This window comes from Asparagus officinalis, chromosome 9, assembly GCF_001876935.1.
Source record: "Asparagus officinalis chromosome 9, Aspof.V1, whole genome shotgun sequence".
Classification (NCBI taxonomy): Eukaryota; Viridiplantae; Streptophyta; class Magnoliopsida; order Asparagales; family Asparagaceae; genus Asparagus; species Asparagus officinalis.
Window position 1 is genome coordinate 50120623 of NC_033802.1, and position 10863 is coordinate 50131485.

A 10863-nucleotide genomic window follows, 5' to 3' on the forward strand; every position below is an offset into this window, starting at 1 on the left:
ATCAATTCAAAATTTTCTCACTTAACCCCCCTCAAATAGGGTGTGTCTTATAAACCCCCACCCCCAAAAAAATTATTTTACTTTAAGAAAACACTTCAAGTTTGAGCTTGTTGTAGATTACCCCCCTCAAGTTTAAAAACTGAAGAAACCCCCATGAACTCTTCTCACTTTATACCCTGAAAGCTAACACCATTAGGTCTACCATATCACTTAATAAGTATATGACTAAGAAAAGATCAAAATACCATCTCAATATTTAAAAAAATTACTATGTTTTTTTTAAGGATAAGAGAAAGAGAGGAGAAAGAGGGATAATCATTATAAATTGATCAATATCTTTTATTAACCTGTTGAGGGTTTCTTTATTACTAGATGGGTTGATTTTTAAAAGGATATTTGAGTTATTTTACATTTTGAAATGATGTTAGGGACCTTTTGGTGAGAAAAGTGTGAACGAATAGGAGGTTTTGTGAGACACCCCATAAATTAAGGGGGATTTTCTCTAATTTTCAAAGTTGAATGATTATCGGTATTATGCCCAAACTTTTGGGGGGTCTTTTTTCTGTGTTTGTGTGGGGGTGGGGGGGGGGGAAAACTTATTAACTAATATCCTAGCAATATGATGTATAATGAGATATATGCAAGGATAAACAATATAACACAATAGACGGTATAAACATACACAAGATATAACAATGATAATAGTGCGCCAAGATAATCGCAAACACAAACGAAATGATCACGGAGTTCGGTCAACCCTCGACCTACGTCTCCACTCCTCACCTCAAGGAGATTCTCCACTAATCACAACACAAATAACTACACAATCTCGATTTTCAAAGCTCACCGAAAACTTTTACAATCACACGTTGTCAATCCCACAATACACTCCTTTAAGTGTTGGTCTATCCGTGTCACCTTCCTCAAGTGCTTGGAATTACTACCTCTCCCTAGGCTTTTACAACCAAGTCACTCCTCTTAGAATTGACCCCGGTCTCTCCCAACCACTCCTCTAAGTGTCCTTGTGTGCAAGTAAAGATTTGTTTACTAACAAAGACGAGAACAAAATGAATCACTCTCACAACCCAAATATGCAATATGTGAAATACTAAAGCTCAAATGGTTGTGTATGAAAATAATGAGTAATAACGAAATTTAAACGCAATTAATTCTAGAAAATGTATATATGGGAATCAAAATGAAAACAAGCTAGATAAATGAGTTTAGAAAACTTCTCCGATGAAAACAAAGAGAGATTGAAGATTTGAGGTTAAATTCTTCAAGGATAAAATTGAAATCCTTCTCTTAGTGAAACTTTCTTCATACAAACAAAACACACTTTTGATCTTTAAAAACGTGAAACAAACTGCCCAAAACTATCTTAAAACCCCTTAAGAGAAACCAAGGCTGGAAGGCTATTTATAGCCTCAAAAACAAAGCAAAACAGAAAACTAGTCGTTACTCAGAGAAGTAACCATGAGTCGACTGGTCAAGTTCATCAGTTGACTGATGAACTAGCTGTTGGCTAAGTTCTGGAAAATCAGCACACTATCGGTCGACCGATGAACAAAATCAGTCGACTATTAATATATAATCGGTCGACTGATTCAACGAATCGGGCGACTGATAAGCCTAAAAAATCATGCTAAAATTTCACACTAGTCGGACAACTAGTTAAGGCTAATCAGTTAATAGCCTATAACTCTACTGTGAACGGACAAGCTGAAGCTTTTAATAAAACCAACATCAAAATTCTCACCAAAGTAGTCTTTGCACACAAACGAGACTGGAATGATAAAATAGATCAAAGTTTATGAGCATATCGCACAACGGTTTGTACGTTTACAGGTGCTACTCAATATTCCTTGGTATATGGTTGTGAAGCTGTCTTACCACTTAAAGTCCAAATTTCGTCTCTTAGGATAGCACTTGCAACTAGCATGACAACGGAAGAAAATCCCCGCCGACATCTCGAAGAGCTTGAGCTATTAGATGAAAAGCAATTACAAGCTCAACAACATATTAAATTTTATCAAGCTCAGATCTCCAGAGCATTTGATAAGAAAATCAAACACCGCATATTAAAAGAAGGTGACCTAGTTCTCACTGTCTGACGTCCTATGATTTTGAAGTCCAAAAGAAATGGAAGTTCGAACCAAAATAAGAAGGACCATTTGTAATAAAAACTGTCAACTCAAATAAAGCATATCGCCTCATCACTCAAGAGGGTGACAAACTCATGATACCTATAAATGATAAATTTCTAAAGAAATATTACCCATAAGCTCCTAGTCAAATTTGTGTCATCAACAAAAAGAGATTGTCTCTTTCAATTCTCAAGAGGTGAACTAAGGTAACAATTGTATTTCTAGCTTTCCTCCAAATTCCCCACCAATCATCTCTAATAGGATGGCAGGTCCACAATAAAATTATCATGTTAATGATTACCTCTGATAGTCGATTTTTCTCAAAATTCTCCACCAATCCTCTCCAATAGGATGGCGGGTCCACAACAAAACTATCATGTTAAGGATTACCTATGATATTTAATTTTCCTCCAAAATCTCCCATCAATCCTCTTCAATAGGATGACGGATCCATAGTAAACTATCACATCAATGATTACCTTTGACAGTCGACTCTTAACCCCTTTTGAAAATACTTTGTCAGATAGTGGCCTACCATGCAATGTGCCACTATTCTAATCACTGTCGTCATACTTATATGTCACTGAATGATAAAATTTTTCTAACATCGTCCTTCCTATAAATAACATTCCTTTTCTAATTGTGGCCTATCAAGCAATGTGATACTATTCCAATCACTGTCGTCATACTTACATGTTACTGAATGATATGATTTTTCCAACATCGTCATTCCCATAAATGACGTTCATTTTCCAATAGTGGCCTACCAAGCAATGTGTCACTATTCCAATCACTATCGTTGTACTTATATGTCACTGAACGATATAATTTTTCCAACATCGTTATTCCCATAGATGACGTTCTTTTTTCAATAGTGGCCTACCAAGTGATGTGCTACTATTCCAATCACTGTCGTCATACTTATATGTCACTGAATGACATGATTTTTCCAACATCGTCATTCCCATAAATAACGTTCGTTTTCCAATAGTGGCCTACCAAGCGATGTGCCACTATTCTAATCACTGCCGTCATACTTATATGTCCATGAACGACATAGCCATTTCAATTTCATCATTTTTTATTTTGACGTTCGTTTTTATATAGCAAGTTTACCATGTAATGAGTATTGCTTTCAAGTTCATAACATCTATAACTCAATTTGATTATAATTAATCATTATGATCACACATTTGATCTAATGCCTAGAATGGCTAAGGATAGAGAAAAAATCTTAGCACTTAAGTCTAAAAGAAACTCCTCGATAGCTCATCATACCAAGGGGAAAAGTATGACTAGTCCAACTCAAACGGTAGTTGGTAAAGACATATCAAGTCCATTGATAGCTGAGGGTTTGCTAAAATCCTAAGTTATGGTTATTAATTACACAAAAGGAGAGAATAGTTATGAATGAAATCAAAAGTTTTATTTATATGAGGATTGAAGTTATAACCAAAAAAAAATTGAACTGCATTACGAGATTCGGTTACAAATTCTTTCAATAACCTTCGACGTTCCACTTTAGTCTTGACTAACACCTTCTTGTGCAACTTATCACTAAACTTCTTACGGTAGTGTCGAGCTTCACCTCTAACAACGCTTCAGCTATTATTATTAAAATTCTATCTCTTATTTCTTGGGAAGGAATCTACCTCATTCCCGACATTCAGTGGGAAGTGGATGAGTTACAGAGTGAGAGGGTATCTCTAAGATAGTTGAAGTTACTTGCGAGGGAATTTGGATGAGCATTTCAGTGGGTTTGTGAAGCTGCCGCATATTTTGAGGCCCAAGATGAAGGATTGCATGCTTAGGGATGCTCAACATGTTGAAGGAGTAAACATGATTAGACCTAGAATAAATCATCAGGGTTGCATTCGAAAGCCCAATAAGTTGTTAAAGCACCACCTGATTTTGGTTCTGAAAGATTAGAAGATTCTCAAGAACAGGCGGATGAACGAGTGCAAGGAGAAAAATGGCGAGGTTAGCTCAGAACAAGTATAGTCAAGACAACTTTATGAGATTTGTCAGTCAGACGAACCTCGTCAGATGAACCTCGTCGAACCAAAAAAACTCGTCTAACAGATGAGTTTCATCCGACAGACGAACTTCATTGAGCGAGTACCTCATCGAACGAACAAGCCTTGTTTAACAAACGAGTTTCATTCGATAGATGAACTTCATCAAATGGGCAAACTCCATCAAGACAAATGAGCCATGTCAAACAGACGAACCCCATCCGAAAAATGAAGCTCATCAAATGAACAAGTCTCGTTAATCAAACGAGTTCTGTCAAACAAACGAATCTCGTCAAACAGGCAAGTCTTGTTCGACGAGCAAAATTCGTCGAGAGCGACAAACTTTGTCTATCAAACTAGTCTCACTCATCTGATGAGCTTCGCCACACAAGAACTATATTGAGCAATTAAAGGAGTGATTGTTCACCTACCCAAAGAAGTCAAGCTCCAAGTGGTGGAGCAACCATCCAATCATTGGAGGCACAAATATTCTAAGTGCAAACTCTACGCTCATGAGATCGAGAATCCAATCGGATCAAAATTTTACCTGAAATGAGAGTTAAAGCAACGGTGCCGATCGAAGGATCCATGATTCCGACACCTTTTACCTCACTAATGGCACTCGAGGAGATCGAAAAATCATGAAGCTTTGAAGAGTAAAGGAAAGAAAAGATTTGAAAACGAAAGCTCTTCTGAGTCATCTCAACTCAGAGCTCAAAGAAGAAGATGATAAGTCTTCTTGTGAAGAAGCAGCCTATATATAGGCAGAGGAGCTAGCTCAGTGGTCGCGGTTTGCTATACAGATCTCCAAGTGCCAGATGGTAAAAGTACATTTGGCCCGAAGAGGCTCATTAAGTACTAGTACTTAATGCTGATGAAATGAAATGACAGATCCATGTGGATCAACAGTGTTAGAACGATGAAGTTCATAGACTTAACCAAGCTCGATTAACGAGACTTGCTTGAGATAAGCTTGAGCCTCGAGTCTTAACCAAATATTGAGCATCGTCTCAAAACTTCAAACTGACAAAGTTTGCTGAATTGCTGAACCTCACTTCAAGACGTTGGGACTTGTTCGAAATGAGTCCTCTAATGATGAGGTTCGTTAAAACCTAGAACTTCTTCTTAAAATATTAAGACATGTCTGATACAAGTCTCAAGATTTTAGAGCGATGAGACTCATTAAAAAGGGCGAACCTCATCTCTAAGTGATGAGGCTCATTAAGTCAGCTACAAAAGTGTTTTGAGCTTGATGAGTTGAGTCTCGTACCATCATATGAGCTTAGTTTGACATACGAACTTCGTTAAAAGAACACAAAGAGAAGGAGCTAGTGGATAAGGCCATAATTTTATTAATAGGCAACCATTACAAGGGCCAGGCTACAAAAGTTAAGGAAATTCAGCAGTTTTGTGAATTTTCTCAGTGACTTTGTTCAAAGACTCTTGGTGCTCCAATTCAACTTCTACCCTTGCCTGCTTACGCAGCTCACATTGCTTACGGCGTTTTCTAGCTTCCCCAAATCATTGATCTCAACCTGAAGCGATGTTTGATGTTTCGTCTGCTTGGCTGCCAACGTTTGCTGCACTTCCATTACACCCTTAGACTCATTCTCTACTTCTACCAACTTAACTTGGATGTCAACAAGCATGGCTTTATAAGATTCAAGCAAGAGCTATTAGTCATGTTTAACATCAATGACCTTTTTGTCCTTACTGGATAACTTTTCGGTGACCCCCATGAGCTCTTTGACCCTCTGCTTCTTCTCAAGCACTTGGCATTCAAGCTCAAACAGAGAATTATCCCTTTACCTCAAGTACTATATAGCTTGTTCTTCAGCTAGAGGGAAGAGAGACTGATTTCGGTGATCCTGCCACTTTCTGAAAAGGTCTTCAACCTTTGCCAAATGCACCAAATATGGCAGCACAGCCATACTGCTAGTCAGATTATGCATCAGATGCAGAAGAGGTTCTAGCATGACCTTAATCCCAGCAAAGTTCCCACAATGATCCAATACTTTAGTAGGGGATTCCTTTAAAATAGTGAGGAAATTCTTCTGAACCATTGACACCCCGAAGTATTTTGCCAAATCAAAAGAGGAAGAGGGTGTAGCGTTGGAGGACACCACTTCCGATTAGACAGCAGATGAAGCCATTAATTCTACAGAAATCGATGACAGAGAGAACACAGTGGTTGCTGCAATGGTTGTAGGAGCAGCAGCGATAGTGGCAGGAGCAGCAGTAAACACGGTTAACACGTGGGCTGGAATTTCCATTGAGGCGGTAGAGCTAGTTGGCATAACACTTGTAGCTACTTCAGCCTTAATTCTGAAAGCTACATCCAAAGCAACTTCGGTTTTAACAGCTGTGTTATGAACAACAGCTGCATCCACGGCTACCCCAGTTTCAATAGTCGTGCTCAGAGCGACTTCAGCTTCGATAGGAATCACAACTTCAGAAGGAACAACTAAAAGGGATGTTCAACTCCATCAGTGCAATAGAAATCTAAAGAAAAAATACAAACAAACAAATGTGAAATTGTCTTACCAGGAGCAACAGGAGCGTCCTTAGCACTCACACTTGGTTCAGAGCATGATTCCATGCGAAGTCGAGATAGAGGAACATCATCCTTAGACTTTGACTCCGTGTTAACTCTAATTTGTTATATAGGAGGAAAATGGCAATTTCCTAGAGGGTTCTAGCCTTAAGGCGAATCAAAGAAAATGAACAAAATAAAAAACTAATCCTGAGAGGATTCTAGCCTCAAGGTGAATAGTGCCAGAAAATAAAATCTAACTACAAAATAAAATGCAAAAACTAAACTACAAAATAAATTACAAGAATTAAATACGAAAAAATAAATCTACTTTATCAGCATGATATAAATCTACTCTATAAGCATGAAATAAATCTAAGGCAAGAGGGTTCTAGCCTCTTGGCTATTTAAGCAAGAAAATAAAAAGATAAAAATATTAACAAAGAGGAAATTTACCACCAAAGAGGGTTCTAGCCTCAAGATGAAAGCAAACCTCACTCTTGATCTTCATCTTCATCATCAAACAAAGAGAAGAAAAGAAAAATGTGAAGATGTGAAAAAAATTCTTTTATTGATTGTAACAAAAAGTTACAAAATTGGAAGGTCTTCTCAATTAAGAGTAACCCTCCTCTCCAAATAGAGTTACAAAAGTTTTTAAACCTCCAACCCCTCAATCTCTAACCCTATTTATAGTAAACATCAATGAATATGAGCCATTGGATCGAAATAGTATCCAAAACAATCCATTTTCAGCCTTTCATGCATAACAGAACGTCTGACATCGATGCATGCATCGATGTCCGCATTGATGCTAACATCTATGCTCCAATAAAAACTTTGACTTCACGGTTGGCTTCGTCTCGTTGAGATAAGTGATTTTTATATATTATATGTTAAATTCTGCCTTCCGGATTGGAAGATATCGTCGTTTCTTTGCGGCCAACCATTTTGAATATGATTTCTTTTCATATTGGATTTTTGATTTTCTTTGGCTTCTACAGGCTACTCGATTTGATTCTAGGCTTCAATAAAAGGTTATAAAATGAGTAAGTTGGAGTCTTTTGGGCTTTTATTCATTATTTCTTCATTAACCTACAATTAATGATAAAAACAAATATTAGTGGTATACTTATTCATTTAAAATAGATAATGTGGATATAAAATTATAATAAAAATATGATTATCAAATACACCTACACCTAAACTTTTGCTAGTCCTCTAGCAAAGAAAGAAAAATCCTAACTCACTTTCGTAGGAATCGTGTTTGTATTTAGCGCATACAACAAGCCTTTAAACCCATAGGTTACCTTAGTGGACGGGTTGTAATCTCGTGAGGGTTTGCAGTGAATATACCCACAAAATTCGGTCAACTTACCAATTTAAAGAAGTCAGTAAATAACTAAAGTTACTTGATAAAATTAGACAATCTAATTAAAGCTAGTTATTACTCAAGAAAACGTTTTTATATATAACTCCAAAGTGAATTTCCTAGAAAATTTTCTCATTATTGCAATACAAAACCAAGCCAAACTTAGAAATTTAATTTAAAAGTTTTAAGAAGAACATGCTAACTCTTTGTTTAAAATAATATTCAAGTTGCTTGATCAGAAATATTTTTCAAGGCTATATATACTATATATATATAATTTGTTAGTATTTTATTATTATTATTATTAATTTTTTTAACTCTTTCTTCCTTGATGATTTTTTTCTACTTTAACGGGCTTTCTAAGTGACCATTTAATGAGTTTTGGGCTAATGGATCCCAACCCAATTGGGCTTAGGTCATTAAGTATGGAAATACTCATTGGGCTTAATTACTCGGTCAACTTAGGCTTTATAAGATAGAATCATCTTAAATTCAAGAGTTTTTTTTTGTGCCCATTTTCCGCACTCTTCTTTTGCAATGTTAATTTTTTTTCTTTTTTATATATATATATGTATATATATTCTGAAAAATATGTAAATCAAGACACTTTGAAAAATTATTTTCAACTCTAAGCATATATTCTGAAAAATATGTAAATCAAGACACTTTGAAAAATTATTTTCAACTCTAAGCTAAGCATGCAGAAATTCCATTATTTTAAATAAAAGTCTAAGATTATTTTCAACTCTAAGCTAAGCATGCAGAAATTCCATTATTTTAAATAAAAGTCTAAGTTAAGGCTTGAGTAAAGTATAAAATAATTTCTTAAGAAATTTTATTTAGAGTTATCATAAAAGGTGAACTTAAGTAAATAACAAACTAGGGATTATAAAATTTAAAATTTATCAAATAACTCAATTATTACTTAACTCTATCAATTTGGCAAGTGATAATTTTTTTTGTAAAAGAAGAGAAAATAATATCAAAAATGCAACTAAAAGGTAAAATAAAGAGGAAAAAAATAACTAATTCTCACCCCCACACCTAAATTTTGCATTGTCCTCAACATAAACTCTATGATACACAAAATAAAGCAGATAAGAAGTGAAGCACTTATATTTGGTTGGCTAATAAAAATCTGCAATTACCTTTGGTCTGAGGAGGATGAAATAAAAAATTTATTCTTCTTTTTTTTTGAATTTTTTCTTTTCTTTTCTCTCTTTTCTTTTTTTCTCTCTCTTTTTTTTACAACTGAACAAAAAACTCTCAAACGAGAGAAGAATATATTCTTTTTATTATTCTAAAATAAACAAAACAAACAATGTAGAATGAAGTGTTCAATAGGAAGAGCTTGTATTCTACATTGAATCCTACCTTATTGTTAAAAATTCTTGTTAGACCCTAGAGGGGGGGTGATTAGGGTCTTATGCTAATCTAATCCGATTTAAATGCCAATTGGCCAATTCAAAATTATTAACAAACTATAGTCTTGCAAGATAGTTTGGTATACAAATCTGGATTATGGGCAAGAATATGGCAATATACACAAAGTTGATATATCCTATATGATGAAATATATTATATTGCAAGGATATATAAAGCTAACACGAAGGGCGTAAAAACAAATGTGAACTAGATAGTCGGATCATGCTATATAATGGAGCTAAATGACAATGGCGATAAGAAATATAAACACACAGTATAAATGAAACGGGCGCAAAGCAGCGACTCAAACACAGATATGATCACGGAGTTCCGACGCTTGCCGTGCCTACGTGCTCGGGCGCTCCGCCACTCGCCCGGGGAGAAATCCACTCATCCAACCGCGGGTTTTCTACGTTGCACCGGAAAGGCGCAGCGCCGAATAACGTTTCACACCTGCACATCAGTATAGCGGTTTTCAAAGCGCTCACGGTCGATCAAAACGTCACTCCTCACAATCGGTTTCTAGCTCACCTCCGAAAAACGGCTCAGCTAACACACTCGGGTTTCTAGCCTCACCGAAACGCACTCACGTACCACAGCTGTCCGGTTTCTAGGCTGCACCGAAACCATTAGGGCATACACTCACAATGTAACAAATATAAATTTTGTTGGCTGCCTACAATAGATGAGGACACACAATGAAAGCAGCAACTCAAAAGTTAGGCTAATCTCTTCAGCCACCCAACTATTAGCTATGTAAATGAGAAGATACAATAAGCCTCAATGTGGGTGTGTGGTAAAACAATGAGATATTTAAAATCAAATCTAAACTCAATATAAGAAGACTAGCTTTAAATAGAAATGATACATTAACGAAATAATTATACCATAAAAGCTAAGAGTTTGAGTTACGGAAAACTTCTCGTAGATTCAAGTATGGAGAGATGGAGATTTGAAGGGCCGCCTCAAACAATAAGATAGTGCTCCTGCCACTTGTGACAAGCTAAAAACATGCTTTAAAACCAAATTCCTTAAACAAGCTTAAAGCTCCTTTTTAAAACGCGCCTTGTTAAAACTTCTTAAACATTGTTTTTTTAAAACTCTCTCCATCGCCACTTGAAAAGGAGCATCAGCAATGGGGTATATATACAGACACTCAAAGCTCAGCGCAAAAAAACACCCAAAACAAAAGACGGCAAAAGACGGCGCAGCGCAATACGGGTACAAAAAAACTAGCGCGTTGGAAACAGCAAAATGCGGCATCGTCGGTCGACAGCGGAAATTCTGTCGGTCGACGACTGAAAAGTTCGGTCGACCAGACGGAAAATTTCGGTCGACCGTTCATCTAGGTCGAAAACAAGAACGGCAAAGCAT